The sequence below is a fragment of the Octopus bimaculoides genome, chromosome 3, assembly GCF_046866305.1.
Source record: "Octopus bimaculoides isolate indiv1 chromosome 3, ASM4686630v1, whole genome shotgun sequence".
NCBI lineage: Eukaryota > Metazoa > Mollusca > Cephalopoda > Octopoda > Octopodidae > Octopus > Octopus bimaculoides.
This window is the reverse complement of record NC_142930.1, coordinates 16,438,092-16,458,730: the sequence shown is the minus strand read 5'-3', so window position 1 is coordinate 16,458,730 and position 20,639 is coordinate 16,438,092.

Sequence of the window (20,639 nt, the reverse complement as noted above, 5' to 3'; positions counted from 1 at the left end):
AAGTACCCAAGACGCAGGTGTCAGTAAACAATCGAACAATGAATTAAGTCTGACACTCAAGAACTCATGACATAATCGTCCCGAACAAATACCACTTTGTATTCTCTTTCACATTCTCACAATCTCGTTGTCATTTCTTTTCCCTGCACGATTGGTAATTTCTCGAAAGGACAAAACGCAAAGCTGACAACGGAGAAATTCATACTCAGATAGAAGAGAACCGAAACGAGTACTTCCAATTACCACATCTAAATTCTGTCTCGCACTCGGAGACAGTATTTTAATTATATAAACTGCTTTTATATATTTCTTATTTAGTTTTAATAACTAACACGTATCGTCAATATCCAATAGCTTAAGGCGGCGAGCTGGCAGAAACGTTAAGCACGCCGGGCAAAATGCTTAGCGGTATTTCGTCTGTCTTTACGTTCTGAGTTCAAATTCCGCCGAGGTTGATCTTGCCTTTCATCCTTTCGGAATGAAATTAAGTACCAGTTGCTTACTGGGGTCATACATAACTACGAACGTTCTGGTGACTATGCTGTTGCTTAGGCCCCGATGAATACTGATCAAGAAATTCAGGGAAAATGTGCCCCATCTATGATCATACTATAATTTTTTTTTTGATATTATCCATTATAATCCCAATGTGTAAAAAGTGTTACCAGAGATAAATTTAACTGCTATTTCGTGCAGATTCGGCAAAACCAAAAGACCATTTCATTATGTGTAGTAACAGCGTTACTACACATATCTTAAATTTTATTATGTTGTAAACTTGCGGTAACCATGAGATATAACGTTGCGGTATCTAAGCGAAAGTTCGTCAGCAGTCGTAACTGTTCCTTTAGACTATCGAACTTGAGATTTTGATAAACGTGTGTTAATACTGTGGGAGATAGTGTTCAGTTATGTCGGTCGTAACAGCGCAATGTGTGGTTAAGAAAATGAAAATGGAAGCTATGTATGTATGTATTTATGCATGTATGTATGTATGTATGAATGTATGAATGTATTTATGAAATGTATGCGTGTATGTATGTATACATGCACATATACTTGCGAATGTGTGTGTGTATATATATATATATATATATATATATATATATATATATATGTATGTATATACATTCAATATACACATACATCCATCCATCCATATATATATATATATATTTATATATATATATATATATATATATATATATATATATATATATATATATATATATATGTTTATATACATACATTCACACGTTCATGCATATTTATACATATGCATATATATATGAGTGTGTGTGTGTGTATACATGAATGTTTATATATATGCATAAGTGTATCTCTCTCTCTCTCTCTCTCTCTCTCTGTATATATATATATATATATACATACATACATACATATATAAGTGATATGTCGTTACTAAAAAGTTAAAGAAGCAATAGAAAATGTGAGTAATTTGCGTTCGTTGTAAGAATTAAAGATATATTAGGGGGGTAGTGTCAGGTTGGGACAGAAGGAAGTGGTACGTGACGTGGAGACTGATTAGAAAATGGTATAGGGTAGAAGAAAGAACTGGAGAGACAGAGAGAGAAGTAATGAAAATGATGAAGGTTAAAAGATTGTAGATTGGATTATACTGCTGACGGATGATCTAAAGCGACAGCTAAAATTAGATGAGATTAACGTGTTGATCTACTCACCCACCTTCCTCCCGTCGACGAAACGCAACCATCATAATGCTTTTAGTTTCTTTGTTTCTTTTGTTTGTTTGTTTTTTGTTTTTTTAATTTCATCATCTTTTGAGACTTTTGTCTTATGTTTTACTGTTTCATAAATAACTTTCTTCGGAGTTGGTAAGTTGCATAAATACAGAAAGGTTTGTGCGTGTGTTTGAGTATTTAATAAATACATACATACGTTACATACTTCTCTCTCTCTCTCTCTCTCTCTCTCTCTCTGTATATATATATATATATATATATATATATATATATATGAATATATATATAAAAACGACCAGTAACTGGTCTGTCACTGGTTTCGCCCGCCTGTTTTTGCTCCGCTGAATCTTTCTTTGAGAATTTTCTAAGTGATCTTTTTCTAGCATATTCACAGTCCAGTTACTGGTCGTTTTTATATACACAAGTACTATAATCCCCTTAGGATCTCAGAAAATTTTTTTCTGAACCTGCTGATTTTCTTAATATGCTAGTTTCCTGGTATTAAATTGATATTAATTAATACCGAATTTTTACCCTATTATGTTAATTAATTTTATATATATATATATATATGGGAGAATTTACGAAAAAAAACAACAACAGACGAGGACAGGTGGTGTAGACAACAAAAGGATGTATTAGTTTAACGCTCGGGAATACAGAAAGTCTTTAACGTTTCGAGCTACGCTCTTCAACAGAAAGAATACGGAGAAAACAAGGAGAAAAACACGGAGAAAAAAATTTAATGTTTTGGTCAGCGATTAATCATATATATATATATATTTGTGTGTGTGTGTGTGTGTGTCTGTGTGTTTCGTACATATATATATATATATATATATATATATATATATATATACAATTAAACCTTGGGAGAGGCATTATGTCGGTAATAAACACACGCACTGGTTCAGTCCTTTATTAATTTAATTTATATAGTTTTTTGTTAAATTATTTCATTGCACTCTTGCAATCTCTTCAGTAACTTGTCTCTCCACTTCCATTTATTTTTAATATATGATCTGGCGTTGTTTTGGCGTTGTTTCGAAACTGTTTGGTATGAGCATGTGAGTGTGTGCAAGTTCGTATGTGTGCACGCTCATATGTGTGCACGCACTTATGTGTTCGTGCTTATATGTAAGTATGTGCGTCCATATGTGTGTTTGTAACAATTTCGTTTATATCAGATCAGATAGAGACTTTTTAATTAATTTATTTACGTTCATATTCCGCATCATATGTGTGAACAACACATGCAACCATGGGCAATTGTAAGGCCCTCATCTACGTGTATTTGGTGTTTAAAATTGGTTGCGTTTCAGTTATGAGGACCGACTCCTGTATTTGTCGCAACGATGCGTCACCGGGGTGTCTATACAGGATTTCTATGTTAATTCTGTTCAGTACACCACCATGTTGTTCTTTGGCATGCTGGTAGAGCACCGAGGTTTGTTTTTGATTATTATAGTCCCTCCAATGTTCGTTTACACGCTCAGCCAAACTATACGGGAGATATGTGGATGACATTAACATCGTAGTCAAAACACCATCAAACATTCAGACTGAAGAGAACGAGAAGATCGTGATGGAAAACATCCAGAATATAGCTAATACAATACACCAGAGCATCAAGGTAACAATAGATTACCCAACAAGACACCTAAACATGAGACTCCCAGTACTTGACACAGAACTTTGGCTAGAAACAATTAATGACAAAGTTCAAATCCTCCACTCACATTATATGAAACCTATATCTTCAATGTATGTTATCCATAAGAATTCGGCTCTATCACACAGTGTGAAAATCAATATATTAGTAGCCGATTTGGTTAGAATAATGAAAAACATATCCCCCCTGTGCGATCCATGGGAGCAGCAAAAACATATTCAAGACTTCATGCATCGCATGCAAATTTCGGGATACAGCCAGAAAGATAGAATCCGGGTATACAGAGGAGCTAACAAGAAATTTGAGGAGATTGTTGTCAAAGATACAAATGGAACACAACCTAGATACCGTAACAAACAGTGGAATAGACTACAAAGGATTAGTGACAAAACAAACAAAAAGACCACGTGGTACAATACCGACAAGTTCCAGGGAGTAATGTTTGTGGACGCCACGCCACACGGAGAACTGGCCCGCAGATTTCGAAAAATCCTCAAAAGTACCAAGTTGAGGATAAATGTTATAGAAAAACCAGGGAGATCAATTAGATCAATAATATGTAAAACATATCCCTTCAGAAGAACAAGGTGTGTTGAGGAGAGTTGCATTGTGTGCAAAAATAGTCCTGGTGCCAACTGCAAAGCCAGAAATGTAGTCTACAAAATAAGCTGTATGGATGGTGAGTGTAAAAACAGAAACACCACATACATAGGTGAGACGGCAAGAAGTTTGGCTGAGCGTGTAAACGAACATTGGAGGGACTATAATAATCAAAAACAAACCTCGGTGCTCTACCAGCATGCCAAAGAACAACATGGTGGTGTACTGAACAGAATTAACATAGAAATCATGTATAGACACCCCGGTGACGCATCGTTGCGACAAATACAGGAGTCGGTCCTCATAACTGAAACGCAACCAATTTTAAACACCAAATACACGTAGATGAGGGCCTTACAATTGCCCATGGTTGCATGTGTTGTTCACACATATGATGCGGAATATGAACGTAAATAAATTAATTAAAAAGTCTCTATCTGATCTGATATAAACGAAATTGTTACAAACACACATATGGACGCACATACTTACATATAAGCACGAACACATAAGTGCGTGCACACATATGAGCGTGCACACATACGAACTTGCACACACTCATACCAAACAGTTTCGAAACAACGCCAAAACAACGCCAGATCATATATTAAAAATAAATGGAAGTGGAGAGACAAGTTACTGAAGAGATTGCAAGAGTGCAATGAAATAATTTAACAAAAAACTATATAAATTAAATTAATAAAGGACTGAACCAGTGCGTGTGTTTATTACCGGCATAATGCCTCTCCCAAGGTTTAATTGTATTTCTTTCAACACACGTATCCACATCAAGAATCTTGCACACGAAATACACATACGAAATATATATATATATTTATATATATATATATATGTATATATATATGTATGTGTGTATGTATGTACTATGTGTGCGGGTATATATATATGTATATATGCTTGATTGTATATATATTCATATATAGAAGTGTGTGTGTGAGAGTGTATGTTTGTGTATACATACGTATGTATGCATTTACGTTAGCGGATGGGCAAAGAATGAGGCTATTGGATACAGGCATCCAAGTTCTAAGTTACTGGCTCACGGAGTTTTCAACTACCAGAAAGTCGAGGCAGAGCAATGGGTTATATATTTTTTTTTATAAGTCGATATAATTATATGGATAAACGCACGCGCACACACACACAAACACACACACGCGCACACACACACACACACACACAAGTGATGATAGGAGACATTACTTAGACGCGCACACGCAACACATCTATAAAAATATGTATGCATACGAGGGCTTCTTTCAGTTTTCTCCTACCGAATCCTCTCACAAGGCTCCAGTCGGGCCGGGGCTATAGCGGAAGGCACTTGCCCAATGTGCCACGTAGTGAGACTGAACTTAAAGCCACATGTTTCGGAAGCAAGCTTTTTAACCACGCAGCCTTAAGTATTTGATATTTTACGGATAATGGCGTGTATTTTAATTCCACTGTTTTACGCTCCATTTACTTCAGTCATATTTCAGTCATACGACTCTACTGGGGCTCTGCCCCAAATAATTTAGTCGCTCAAACCCACCCTAGTACTGAATTTATTTAGTTTTGGCGTAGTATTGATTCCATCATTCTCTCTGTCAAAGAGCTGAATTTATCGGGTAAACACGCCAATATCGGTTGTGAAGGTATTGGAGGACAAATACAATAACATGTAGACATACACGTACGTATATGTATGTATACATACATACATATATACATACATGCATGCAAATACACACAGGCACATACACGTGCGCACACCTATGCACACCCACAAACACTTATATTATACGTAGTATGATCGATAAGTATACGGACTGTTGCTATAGTAACGAAACTAAAGCACGCAGAGCGAAGCAGCTTCGTACAGATTGACCTTGAACTCTGCTGTGATTGCGCACTACATTTTAACCTTCTAGTTCGTTGCCGTTGTTTACAGCACTGCTTGGAAGGAAAGTGTGTAGTGTGTGATCGTCGCATTGACCATGACAGAGGAAGTCGAGCTAAGAATCTGCATCAAATTTTGCCAAAAACTTGACAATACCTGCTCAGAGGCCTACGCAAATATTTCGAAAAGCTTTTATCGTTCTCGGCACATTCAAGGAGAGCTTGTACACCTGAAACCCGAGTGTCATTTTTGTCAGCTGAATGCAGTTTTGGCACAAACTTAGCAGACACGTGTTTCATACCTAAATCTCCATTGATAATCGACTGAACTGAACCGTAACTAATCTGCACATCCTCTGATAACTTACAGATGGTGACTCGACGATTTCCCCTCACAGCTGCATGCACATCTGCAATATTTTTCTCAGTTCTGCTGGTTGCGAACATTCGTCAATATCGACATTTTTTCCGTCACCTTAGAATCGTTTGAACTACCCGTACACTTGTATGCGGATCATACACTGCACTTTCTGCAACTTACTGCAAATTTGCGTGGGCCTCTGAGTAAGTATCGCCATGGCAACTTTCTGTGTCATGGTGAATGCGGCGATTAGCCGCTATGCACGTTCCTTCCAAGCACTTCTGTAAACAGCGGAAATGTGCTAGAACGTTTGGTCGACTCGGGTCTTTCGTGGAAGAGATCTGCGAAAGTGCAACGCAGTGAGAATAGACACAGGCCCACGTGGCTGGGAAGCAAAGTTCTTACCAGACAGACACACTCGCACATAATTTACCAAACATGTGTACGATATAGTTGAAGTTCACTAGAATTGAACGCTGTGTAGTTTGTAAGTCATTAGACGGTTTTCATTTTAGGATCGATTTTTTTCCTGTCTTCTTCCGACTGTATAAATTAATTTTTTGAAGGGGTTCCTCACGAAATAATTAAACACGGAAAATGTTTAAGTTATACTTTACGTTTGTATCCTTTGGCCAGTCAGGTATAGTTTCATATCGAATTAAAGAATTACTTATTCGTTTGGTAATATTAAACTCAGGCGGAGCGAACGCTGTCATGATGATGAACAATGAATGAGATCCAGTGACAGTAAATTCTATACGTACGTACAAAACATGCACATACATTATACAGTTTATAATATATATACATGCATACACACGCATATACATACAAGCATACATATATACATGCAAACATACATACATACATATCTGCCTAGGTATGTATATACGCATCTATGTATGGACATATTGGCGCACACATACGCACATATGTACTATATGCATGTATAATATGTATACGTGCGTGCGTATGTGTGTGTATATGTGCTAGTTTGTGTGCGAAACAATTCACTACAAATATATTCATTGACAGCATGCCAATAAGTGCAAACTTTCGGGGCGTGTATTACAGCAAATCGAAATGCCAAATATCAGAATGTCTTGAAATGCCATGATCAACATTGCTGAAATCCTTGCCAAGATTTCGATATATATACAGTCATCTTTCACTGCTGGCAAAAGAGACTTCAATGTCTCGTCATACTTCTGAAGAAGATTTGTTAAACAGCTTCCTCCATGTGGAGTACCTCTGAGAAAGCTATTGTTCTCCGTTTGTATAATTACTCGTTTCTGCTCTGTTTCTCTCTTTGTGAATTGGTTTGATGATTGCCTCCTTCAGCGTTGCAAGAAAGATTTCAAACATCCAGAAACGTTATAACATTAATTTTCAAAGGTTTTCCTAGGACACTGCACCATTATTTTAGTATCATAGGAAATATATATATATATCCTTTCTCATTTATATATATATATATATATATATATATATATATATATATATATATATATATATATATATATATATATATATATATATATATACATACATATATATACATATATATATATGTATACACATATACATATGTACATATATATATATATATATATATATATATATATATATATATATACATATATACATATATACACGTGTGTGTGCTCATATATCTCCATATCTATCTATCTATCTATCTATCTATCTATCTATCTATCTATATATATATATATATATATATATATATGTATAAGGTATAGGTTAGAGGTATTAAGCCCTCTAAGAGATAAAAGTATCCAGAGGAACCCCTGGTAATTACCTCAGTAAGTATGGTCCTTGGTATATGGTATACGGCAGCAGGTAACTTAAAAAGGTAAACCATAGTTTAATTTCTTATCATATTTTCATAGTAGCAGCTAGTCTCGGTTTCACCCGGTCGGGTTGGTTGACGTGGCTGTAAAACCTGCTCTGTGTAAGCATTCGACTTGTTTGGGCACAATTACGTTAAAAACAATTTCTTAATTACTTTTTTCTGTCAAAACGCGAAAAGTAACTGACCAACAAAAAAAAAACCACATTCAACCGAATAAAAAGCTAAACCCAAATACTAAGCGAACAAAGTTGAACCATCCCACTTCCATTGCTCACGCACATGCATACAAACACACTCAAACACACACACACACACATTCACATACCCCCTTTTACATGCACACACATATATTCACACAAAGTTGAAACGCTGTTTGATTTTTTTCAGGGTACAATTTTCATCATCCCATACCAAGTATGTCATCAACCCTTCCTTCCTTATTCATCTATCACCTCTTCCATTCTCATTCATAAACACAAGAGTATTATTATAGTAGATTATCTCGGTAACCATGAGAGCTATGAAAATAATACAAAGCCCAGCATTAGCACCGGATCATTCTGCACTTGTAATCTTTCGCGCAATTCCAACCAGCCGTTTGACTGTTAATCCCAAGACAAGAAAAATCGCCCATGTCAAATTTATATGTATATATATATATATATATATATATATATATATATATATATATATATATATATATATATATATATATATATATATATATATATATATATATATATATATATATATATATATATATATATATATATATATATATATATATATATATATATATATATATATATATATATGTATAGGCGCAGGTGTAGCTGTCTGGTAAGTAGCTTGCTTACCAACCACACGGTTCCGGGTTCATTCCCATTGCGTCGCACCTTGGCCAAGTGTCTTCTACTATAGCCTCTGGCCGACCAAAGCCTTGTGAGTGGATTTGGTAGACGGAAACTGAAAGAAGCCCGTCGTATATATGTATATATATATATATATATATGTATGTGTGTGTATATATTTGTGTGTCTGTGTTTCTCCCTTCAACATCGCTTGAAAACCGATTGTGGTGTGTTTACGTCGCCGTAACTTAGCGGTTCGGCAAAAAGGATTGATAGAATAAGTACTAGGCTTCCAAAGAATAAGTCCTGGGGTCGATTTGCTCGACTAAAGGTGGTGCTGCAGCATGGCCGCAGTCAAATGACTGAAACAAGTAAAAGCGTAAAAGAGTAAAGAGTATATATATATATATATATATATATATATATATATATATATATATATATATATATATATATATATATATATATATATGCGTGGAAGCGGGATAAAAATTAGCGATTCATAAATAAAAGTTTCATTCTCTTTTTTTGACTGTTCATATAGCTTTCTTCTTTGTCTCTCCATCTATCTGTCTGTCTTTCTCTCTCTTTCGTCTCTGTCTGTTTGTCTCTCTCTTTCGCCTCTCACTCTCTTTCTTAGTTTTTCTGTGTGTGTGTGTGTGTGTGTGTGTGTGTGTGTGTGTGTGTGTGTGTGTGTGCGTGTGTGTGTGTGCGTGCGTGCGTGTGTGCGTGCGTGCGTGTGTGTGACATAGTTTTAATACACAAGTGAATCAGTATAGTTATTATTGGTCCCATATTCTGGCACAAATCCAAGACCGAAAAACCCCAAAATGTTACCCGTCATAAACCAATAAGATTTAATCATTTTTAATTTCTGATAAAAAAAAAAAAAAAAACATGTTCTAGTACAATATTTTTTCTGTATCTGCTGTCATAGTTGAATCTATTTATACGACATATTTTTGTTTAGGCTCATTTCAGTTCCACTCGTGCATATCTCTGATTATCCCACCTTTTCTCGTACATTCTCTTTCTGGTTGTCTTATTAAACGTGTCATTTGTTTTTTAAGACGTAGGTGTATATGCAAGCTAGTTCCTAGTGGATAATATGACCCCCGTAAAAGCTTTCTCCGGTGTTCCTTTTCAACAGTTCGCTAATGAAGTGATTGTATCTCTTCTTATTCCAGCAATATATACATATATATACAATATATACAATATATGCGTAAATTAATATCGTATTGGTAGGAAGGACCTGAGTTGTCGAATTAATAAAGAAATTCGAATGATTTCTGAACAAATGCGGGAAAATGGGTGCCAAACACCGTCCAGTTTTTTTGCAAGCAAGGAAAATTTGACTGAAAATCTGGTTTTAAATTGATCTAAATTAAAATCTTGCAGTAAAATTTTATATTAATTTAAGCCCCACACATCAGTTGAATTATGACAATGTTGGGTAGTTCCCTCTGACTCTGGTTGTTAGCGTAAGAAGGGTAATCATCTCAAAACACAAGGTGGGCTTAGAAATCTGAACTTGAAATTAAAGAATACGAAGAAAAAGACGCACATTATTTTTCTTTTTATCTATTTCGAAGTTCTCATAATTTTGTATTAGTGATAATCATTAGAGCACTATTTTACCCTTTTTAGAACTTTCAGCATGATTCAACCTATGATTTGTTATTATATATTACAAAGGGAGATATTTCATTAAAGTTAAATTTGAAATTAATTACAAACCGGAGGACGTTCATAGAATATATGATGTTTTCATAGAAAACCATTGGTGCTTTAGGTATCGACGGAAAGAGAATGTTATTTTGTCAATTCCTTCATTATTTTCAAAATTAATTTACACAAACCAAGTATATATATTAAAAAAAAAAATTTGGTTAGAAAAGAGTTGCCATCGCTAACGAGACGTTGAAAGCGTCAAACTAAAAATTACGGTGAAGTACTGCCACCAACAGAATTTAATTAGTATTTAACGTGTGAACAAAACTGCAATTAATTGTACATCATCACACCGTAACACTAGTTTTGTTTGTCAATTTATAAAAAGAAAGAGGGAGAGGAAGAAAAAGACAGCCAGAGCAGGAAATGAGAGGGACAAAGAAGGAAACTCTCCTGGCGTGTGGATGTGTGTGTGTGTGTGTTTGTGTTTGTGAGTGAGAGAGTGAGAGAGAGAGTATGTGTGTCTCTGTGTGAGAGTATGTGTGTGCATGTGTGTGTGTGTGTGTGTGTGTGTAATGAGATGTTGTGAGGACTTATCTTTTCTTATGGCAGTACGAATTATTAAAATGCTTCTCTATTCACCTCACGACATGAGCAACCGCTAAGAAATTAATTCATAATGCACTAAAAAGTGGTTTTGGATACTTTGTAAAACATAAGGTAATATCTTTTTAAATAAACATACAGTTTTAGTCACGCTGTGGAAAAAGAAACAATGTTGTTATACCCTAGCTTCACAAATTATTGGGCAGAAAGAGTATATATATATATATATATATGTATATATATATATATTTATATATATATATATATACATATATACATATATATATATACTATTCTGTCTGGGGAGAGTCATTCTCTTTTGGTTCCTTATAATTTAACACACTCACCGGTAAAATTTCCTCTTATTAAATTTTTTTTTTTTCTAAAATTTTCTTTGCGTCTTGCAACCTCTTCAATAGTTTTGACTCTGTCCGTTACTCACACTGCGTTCCTTCTTCTTTGTTTGTGCGCATATGTGTGGATCAGTGTGTGTGTGTGTGTGTGTGTGTGTGTGTGTGTGTATAGTCATGTGTTTCAGTCTTCACCTGCGTACATGTGCTTGTCTGCATGTTGATCTGTCTGCATGTTGATCCGTATGCATGTTGATCCGTCCGCATGTTGATCTGTTTACTTTCATATCCATATACTTACATACATGTACATGTATATATATATATATATATATATATATATATATATATATATATATATATATATATACAAACGCACACACATACAACTATCTACATAACAACCCACTAATTATTCTACTCCACCTATGTAAACTGTGGGTATGGGGGTATGATATCTACTATGTATATTTTCTATTTAGTATTGGGGAAGTTTCATTTATGAAACACCCGTATTTGTCTGAGTATTGGGTCCTTTGGGTGCTTGGATAAGATGCGGATATCAAGTTGACCCAGGTTGCCTCCATGTTGGACCTTGGCATATTGGTAGAGTATGGAGGACTGTCGTTTGTCGTTATATTGTCTCAAATATTTATTTAGCCGTTCCGCAATGCTCCTAGATGTCTCCCCTATATATGTCATGTTCGTGTCTTTAAAAGCATATTCTATGCATCTTATACTGTAAACTACATTTCCAGTTCTATGGTTAATGCCAGAGCTAATGCTACATGCCGTGTAGTTATCATTTGTGCATTTGGTATTCTCTTTAGAAAACATATATATTAGCGCTTTCATCTACTCAAATAGATTCTTCAGATTTGAAGAATCTATTAGAGCAGATGAAAGCGCTTATATATGATTTATAAAAACATGTGACATATTAATAAAAATATGTAAATGTACAGCCATCCAAATCTCTGAGTATCTTATTTTTTCTAATATATAACACCTGTACATCACCTCCAAGCATTCTAATATATATATACTTTATTGAAAAGTAGCAAAAATGTCACAAAAACTGTTACTCAAAGTTTCACATTCCCGTTCGTCGGACAAGTTTTGTGATACTTTTGCTGCTTTTCAACAAAGCATATTACTTTACCTCTGGTATTCGAATACTATTTTTTCACCTCGTTTCGCATTTATGTGCTTACTCCGGTATATATATATATATATATATATATATATATATATGAGAGGTAGTGGTATTCAGAAGACCCAGGGTGGCAAGTAAGCCTATGCAAGTGCTATGGAAGTACTGTAGTTAAACTCTCGGTTCGATAATAATGGGAGTGAGAAGTCTAATGTGGGTCTTGTACGAGCATGTATATGTTAAATAATATATATATATGAAAACCAGTGGATAGATTCCACTGAAATTAGATAAATAACCTTCGAACAGATAGTCAGCAGCGCCGCCTGGCTGGAGCTTGGCTGCTGTGCATTGACAAGGGGCAACACCCTGAAACTAGTCTGCAGATGCCAAACCAGCAAGGGGAAACTGCTGACCTCCCCTGTTCGAAGGTTATAAAGGACACAGGTTTCGTGTGTCACATAGCTAGCTAGAGGCGATGGCTTCTTGGAGCTAATTCACGGCAGCTTTCGTCCTAATTTTGGGACTGCCATGTTGGCTTGGCGATAACTATATATATATATATATATATATATATATATATATATATATATATATATATATATCCCCCATATATATATATAAGTAAAATACTTTTTCATGTATATCATATTATTTTCACCAAAGAAATGCATTTATTATTACTCAATATTTCACCATTTAGAAAATTAGTTCCTCACTTCTATCTAGATGCTACCATTCAAAAGAGAAATACTTCCTTTCTTACTTTCTTTCTTCCCTTCTTCCTTTCTTTTCACTCTTCGTTTTACGTATTGTGCGTATGTGTGCGTGCGCGCGTGGATGTGTGAACATATATATTTGCATATACACCGATCACTATGCATACACAGGCACATATTTCTTATGCATTGGCATATACGTATGTGTTGGTGTGTGAGTATATATATATATATATATATATATGCATATACATGTCAGTTCATATATATATAAATGCTCGAGTAGATATATATATACGTATGTATATATGAGCGTATTCATGTATATATGCATTCACTTTCTCCTATATTCTTCAGTTTAGCTTCTGGGATGGAATTGCTTATCAGAAAAATTCAATGAAATACCAAGGTAAACGTAACTAAAAACTAATGTTTATCAGGCAAACTTCTCAAGAAAGCATATTCATTTCCAAGTGTACTTCCATGTGTCAATTAATAAAAGCTATTTTGTTTTCATAAATAGTGCAAGAAGAATGACATATTTCCCCGAGAACTAATCAACATTCAGTTACAAATGGGTATTCCTACTGATTCTTACAATTTCATAATATACAACATCACAACAACTAAAACTAGTGTATTGAATGCAATTTCAAACCATTCTATTTGCTTATCTAAGAATGGCATTTCTCCCCCTCCTACACCGTTCATATATTTCATAAACGAAATAGCAGTGTAATAAATAGTAGTGTTGTTAGATAATTAATTTACAGATTATGCATATACATATCTCAGTAGAATTTAGTGGCAATATTATATATATGTGTGTGTGTGTGTGTGTACACATACATATACTTTCTCTCTCCCACACACTTTCTCTCTCTCTCTCTCTCGATATATATATATAAAATATCTTATGTGAGCAACGAGATGTACCACTGCTATTGTTGAGTTAATGTCAGAGCTCCGTGTAGATTATCATCATCTAGTCTGCTTCCGGTATAGCGGTTAAGTTACTAATATACTTCTTAGTATCACTGGTTATGAGATACAGAGAAAGTGCTGGAGAAATTATGATGAACACAAGTTTATATCATTTGTTCCCTGCGCACATTTCATCCTTTTGCTTGTTTAGAATCTCTATAGTGAATTTCCAAGTGCAAATGGACATGAAACAGTCGATACAAAGTTTCCAAACAACCACAACAGTGAAACGTAGGTAGGGAAGAAATGATATAATACCATGCTTATCATGTGTTTATCATAATTTTTTCTACACAAACATACACATACATGCACACATAGACACACACGCGCGCGCGGGCACACGCACATACACGCACACGCACACGCACATACACGCACACATGAACACATACGCAATCGCACACACACACATACATGGAGACAAACAGTGAGTTGGGTATATACGCCCATTCATATAACCCGTGCGGATACACATCCACATACACGCATACATACATGTATGGTTTTATGGGAGAAATTCGAAGAAATTCAGAAACTCCAGGATGGAAAAGCAGCTGGAAGTAACTTGATTGTTGGATAAAAGAACAAACTCCATAAAATACAGAATAGACAACACATCAGAAAGTGATAAGTGCAGAATATGTGGACATAATGGTGAAACTGTATGGCATATCACCAGCCAATATACGCCACTAGCCCAGAAGAAATATGAGACGCCATGACGATACAGCCAGGCTTTTCCGTTAGACACTTTGCAGCAAGTATGGACTTGACAGAGCCAAAAAATGATACGACCACAAACCTGAAGGCATCGTCGAAAATATAAATGCAAAGATCCTATGGGATTTTATGATTCAGTGCGATCAGATAGAGAACAGGAAGCCAGACAGTCTTATTTGAGAAAGAAAACAAACTATCCTGGATCATAGATATAGCATGCCCAGCTGACAACAAGGTATGCGATAAGGAAGACAGAAAAGTCAAGAGATATGATAGGTTAATTTGGGAAGTTAAGCAGTTGTGGTCGATGAGAAAAGTAGCAGTAGTACCAATAATTGTCGGAGCCCTGGGAACAGTGAGCAAAAATCTCGAGAAGTACATGGAACAAATAGAGGCTATAATAAGGTTGGAACACTTGCATAAAACAGCACTGCTTGGAACCGCTCGAATACTCCGGAAGGTGCTCGAAAAATAAGAGGTGTTACCTTAGTTCACTGGTAGTGAACAACTGATACCGTAGTACATCTCCAGCTGTGCAAAGGCAATGATGATAATAATAATAATAATAATAATAATAATAATAATAATAATAATAATAATAATAATAATAATAATAATAATAATAATAATAATAATAATAATAATAATAATAATAATAATATACAAACAAAATAATATATTCAAATCCAATGCCAAATCATTTTACTGGGAAACAGGGAAAGAAAAAATAACCATTGAAAATCCACCCCTAATGGAAGAAGTTGAAAACTTTTGGAAAGGGATCTGGAGTGATGGGAAACCATACATTGAAAATGCAGACTGGATCAAACGCACCTAAGATGCCTACAGAAAACTACAAGAGCAGGTATGAGAAGAGTTCTTAATCGCCGACCTAAGGAGAGCACTAACGAAGGCTCATAAGTGGAAATACCCTGGTATTGATAAAGCACCAAATTTCTGGCTCTCATCACTCTAGTCCACACACAAAATGTTAGTAATAGTATTTAATAGTATTATGACAGACCCGGAAAAAACTCCCCAATGGATGGCAAATTGTATTACTTACCTCCTCCCCCAAAATAACGAAACCAAAGACTACCGGCCTATAACATGTCTGTCTACTACCTATAAGATTTTGATATCTATTCTAGTGGAAAAAACATATACGTTTATGGAAGAGAATAACCTCTTTCCCACTGAACAAAAAGGATGAAGACGAGGCTCATACGGATGCAAATATCAGCTCCAAATTAATCGCATGATCCTTGAGAACTGCCATAACAAGCGCAGAAATCTCAGCTCTTCATGGATTGATTATAAAAAAAGCCTTTGACAGCATACCACATTCGCGGATTCTGAAACAGCAATGAGATAAATGGCTATAGATGAAGAAAGAACTCAGTAAAAACGTTCTCCGATGAAACAACAAAGCCATTATATTTATACAAGTGATTACGGAATCATGCAACTGATCATTGCATCATACAGGTGACCAGTGCATCTGATCAGGAGTCAATTACTTTCAAATATGACTTGCACTGGACATAAAATAATTGATCAGGAAAAACGCAATTATGCTACAACACAGCGGTAGTGTCTGCATAGTGTCTATAAGGAGAATTTTCTCATGAGAATATTTCTGCAGCAAAAGTTCTTCCTATATGTGAGATATATTTCATATACCGCTGCTTTGTGGGCCTCTAGTTAATTGATCCCGGCTCGACCAAGTTTTGTGCACATCTTCAAATGTAATTAATAGCCATTTAGAACCGTTCTTAGATGGCTATCAGCGACTGATTCGGTGTCTGCAACTGATAAAGCGCAAGGACGCAGAAACTCTTGCATCGTGCAATCTAAAGGCACCCTCCAAAGTGTAATGATGTATTTTCACAGTAGTACAGAAACTACTCCTGTAGCGAAATGGCTTCCTACATCCAACTGTACACGAACGTGTTTAATGTGATTGGACTCATTTATAAAACCTATTGTGCGTATACAAAATAACGCTGATGAGAGAAGATAACTCTCTCAAGAAGAACTAAATTAATACTTACGGCTTGATGAATGTAGTATTTGCCTTGAACAATATGAAAGTACTCAAATAATGCAGAAATAATTGCTTTAGAGAATAAAAGAGAAAGGTTTAGAGTTAGAAAAAAGGGTTATCTCAGAATAAAACTATTGAATACAACCCACAGACATTCTAGAGAGCAATAGCACGTAAATATGGTATCCACTACAGAAATATTTTAGAAACCCATTTTCGAAAACGAGGCCAAGTCTGAAAACCAGTTGCCGATTAAAAGTGTACGTAGCAACAGTGGACATTGGAAATTAATAAATTTATAAATAAAACTATCTTAGCAAATCATTCAATATATCGTTTGAGATTTACTTTAAACAGGCACTGGTTTCATTGAAAATGTATAATGGTTGTTTTCTCATTTGACAAAACTAAGCAATGCTCACCTGCAACATCCTGTTTACAATGCGGATCAAATTACTAGATAGTTTCTTACCGATAACGCAACAATGATCTCTAAGACAAATATATAGCTTATGATGCATTTATCTACTTCTTCATCGTTTATTTCTAGGTAATTTATAAGCTGTCTTCCAAGGTGCTATTCCACACAATAAATGAACATTAAAAGCAATATTCCCAGTCTGAGAGTCTTCTCTGTATTTTGAAGGATATCAGCAATGACATTAAAATGTCTTTTCAACTCGAAAAAAATGATAGGCTACAATACAGTAAGATGGATTAAGATGATGAGAAAATGAGTTGGAAAATCAGGAGTGGGAAATAATAAAAGAAACTGGACAATTCAAAATTCTACAAATACTTGAGCGTAAATAAAACCATGAGAAAGCTGTACGAACAAGAACCAAAAATAATTCCAGAAGAAAAAGAAATTAAATTAAAAAAAACTCGTTTCATTAGCAAGAATGATATCTGTGGTATTAAGAAATTTAGTGCCTCTCGTAGCATATAATTTTTATCATTTTGGAGTAGTGAGCGACAAATTTAGACACCACACACAGTATGACGAAATACTTCAGTTCCATATAATATTTAATTTCGTCGAAGATCACACCAGTATACTTTCTACAATGAAGTGAAAAAACAAACTCATCTACTTTTTGGAGGGATATGTTTATAAAATTTGGGTCGATAATATCTATATATCACGAGTACAGAGAAACACAACATTAAAAGTCAATCTTAATGAGATTCGAACACATAGCTTCCAGGCAAAATTTTGGCAACTCACAAATAATTTAAGCAATACTCTACATTCTTGGTCATCTTAAGCATACTTGGCTAAGGAATAAATGACCATAAAAGCCCATTTCGGCTAACCGTTAGCTTGAGTGTCTAATCAATGTGCTATTCAACGGAGCCATTCGTATAGAATTCGTTATTATTTAGTTGCAAACAGCAATTGGAAGAAAGGAAGGAAATTGAGTCGAAATCTTATTAGCGTCGTAAATTGGGGAGATAAAAATGTAATCTACGAGTGAATTATTCTAAGAAATGAACGAGTGGGAAGAATGTCCCCACCTCTCACCATTAAATTGTGTTTATTTACTTATTTAGTTTTCATTTCTTCATTTGTTCCAATGTCTATTCAATGTTTCATGTAGTTATACACTTCCATAACTTTTGCTTTTCCTCCCACCCCTTCCCTCTCCTCCTCTCTTCGTCTCTCTTCTTCTCTCTTTCTGTCTCTCTTTCTGTCTCTCTTCTTGTCCAGAAAGCTATAAGCTATACTACAAAAAGAACCTATATACATTATAAATACGCAGCACATATATGCATATATATACTTACATACATACATACATACGTACATACATATATATATATATATATATATATATATATATATATATATATATATATATATATATATATATATATGCAAGTATGTATATGTATGTATGTTTATAGATACGTATGTGTGTGTATCTCTGTGAATTATGTATGTGTATATAAATATACATATGTATATATGTATATTTAGACGCACCTGTGTGTATGCTTGTGAGAGCATGTGTGTGTATGCTGTAACGGACACAATCTCAAACACTATATAAATTAAGCCAGAAGCATTCATCTCGACAAATTAAGTAAGAAAATTCATTTCGTCAGCAGCAAATTGTAACAAGCCATTAATAGAGCAAGCAGACGGTTAGAAAGGAGGAAAGGAGGGAAGAGGTGATAGCTGACAGAGTAAACGAAGGCGTGGAGAAGAGAATGAGCAATGTAGATATGTAGAATCGCACATTCACATATAGATAGATAAGAGATGGATATAAACACGCATTCACACACACACATATAGTAAACGCATAGGTAGAACAAAGAGATTAATAATGATACATGCATTGAAGGAAAATAGTGGTAGAGGAGAGAAAGAGCGGGGGAGAGAGAGAGAGAGAGAGAGAGAGAGAGAGAGGAGTAGCAATGAAAGGCTATTTAAAAGGGTGTGAGAGAGGGAGAGAGGTAAGAAATGATGCTTCGGTTGGTAGTATGGGTGTTGGTTGATAGCATGGCTTCATTAATAAATTAAGATCTGTTATCTTCTGCTATTGACAGAGCGACCAATTAAGCAGCTAAATATGCATAGATTTGCTTTTATAATCTGTTATAGTCGTTAGCGAGTTGCTAAAGCAGTAAGTAAAGTGATGTACATTTGAAGAAATTTGAAGCTAGTTTATCAAGCCGAAGCTAATCACTGCACACATTTTATCACTACTCACACCTTCATCTCGAGTGTCATCATGAATATAATGTTTAACAGCCGAAATAGTAATGGTTGATTAGGTCGAAGTAAATTTGAATACATAACATAGAAAAGATAATAAAAACAGCAACAACAACTACACAAATAAACACTCAAGCTAAAATAAGTAAGAAATACAGAAGACAAAAGAATCCCAGGTACCATGACAAGATCTATTATCACCACTATGAAAAACCATCGCCCAACCACCAAACCTAGACAGTTATTCCTTTCTCCAATTCATGCATGTCAACTGTGAAGGAACACGTAATGAAAATTCAAATAATACAGAATATTATTTTGTGGTGTGTCCATTTCTGTTCATATGTGTGTGTGTTTGTGAGCGTGAGTCTTTGTGTATGTGTTTGTGAGCGGAGAAATAGTATGGCGCAGGAACGTTTGTTTCAGACATTCCAGGTTCTTAGAAACGAATGATTACACACACACACACACACACACACGTAATGTTTTATCATTTCTCTTATTTTGTTTTTAGGTAACCACATGACAAATGATTTATAGATGGAGAAGATAGGGAATTTTGCATTAGACATTCATTTTTATTTCTGGTACTCAAACCAAAAATAAAGCTAATAATAAGACCGGGGATTCCTATTTGCTAGGATTATGTTTTTATATAACAGACAGTTCATCAAA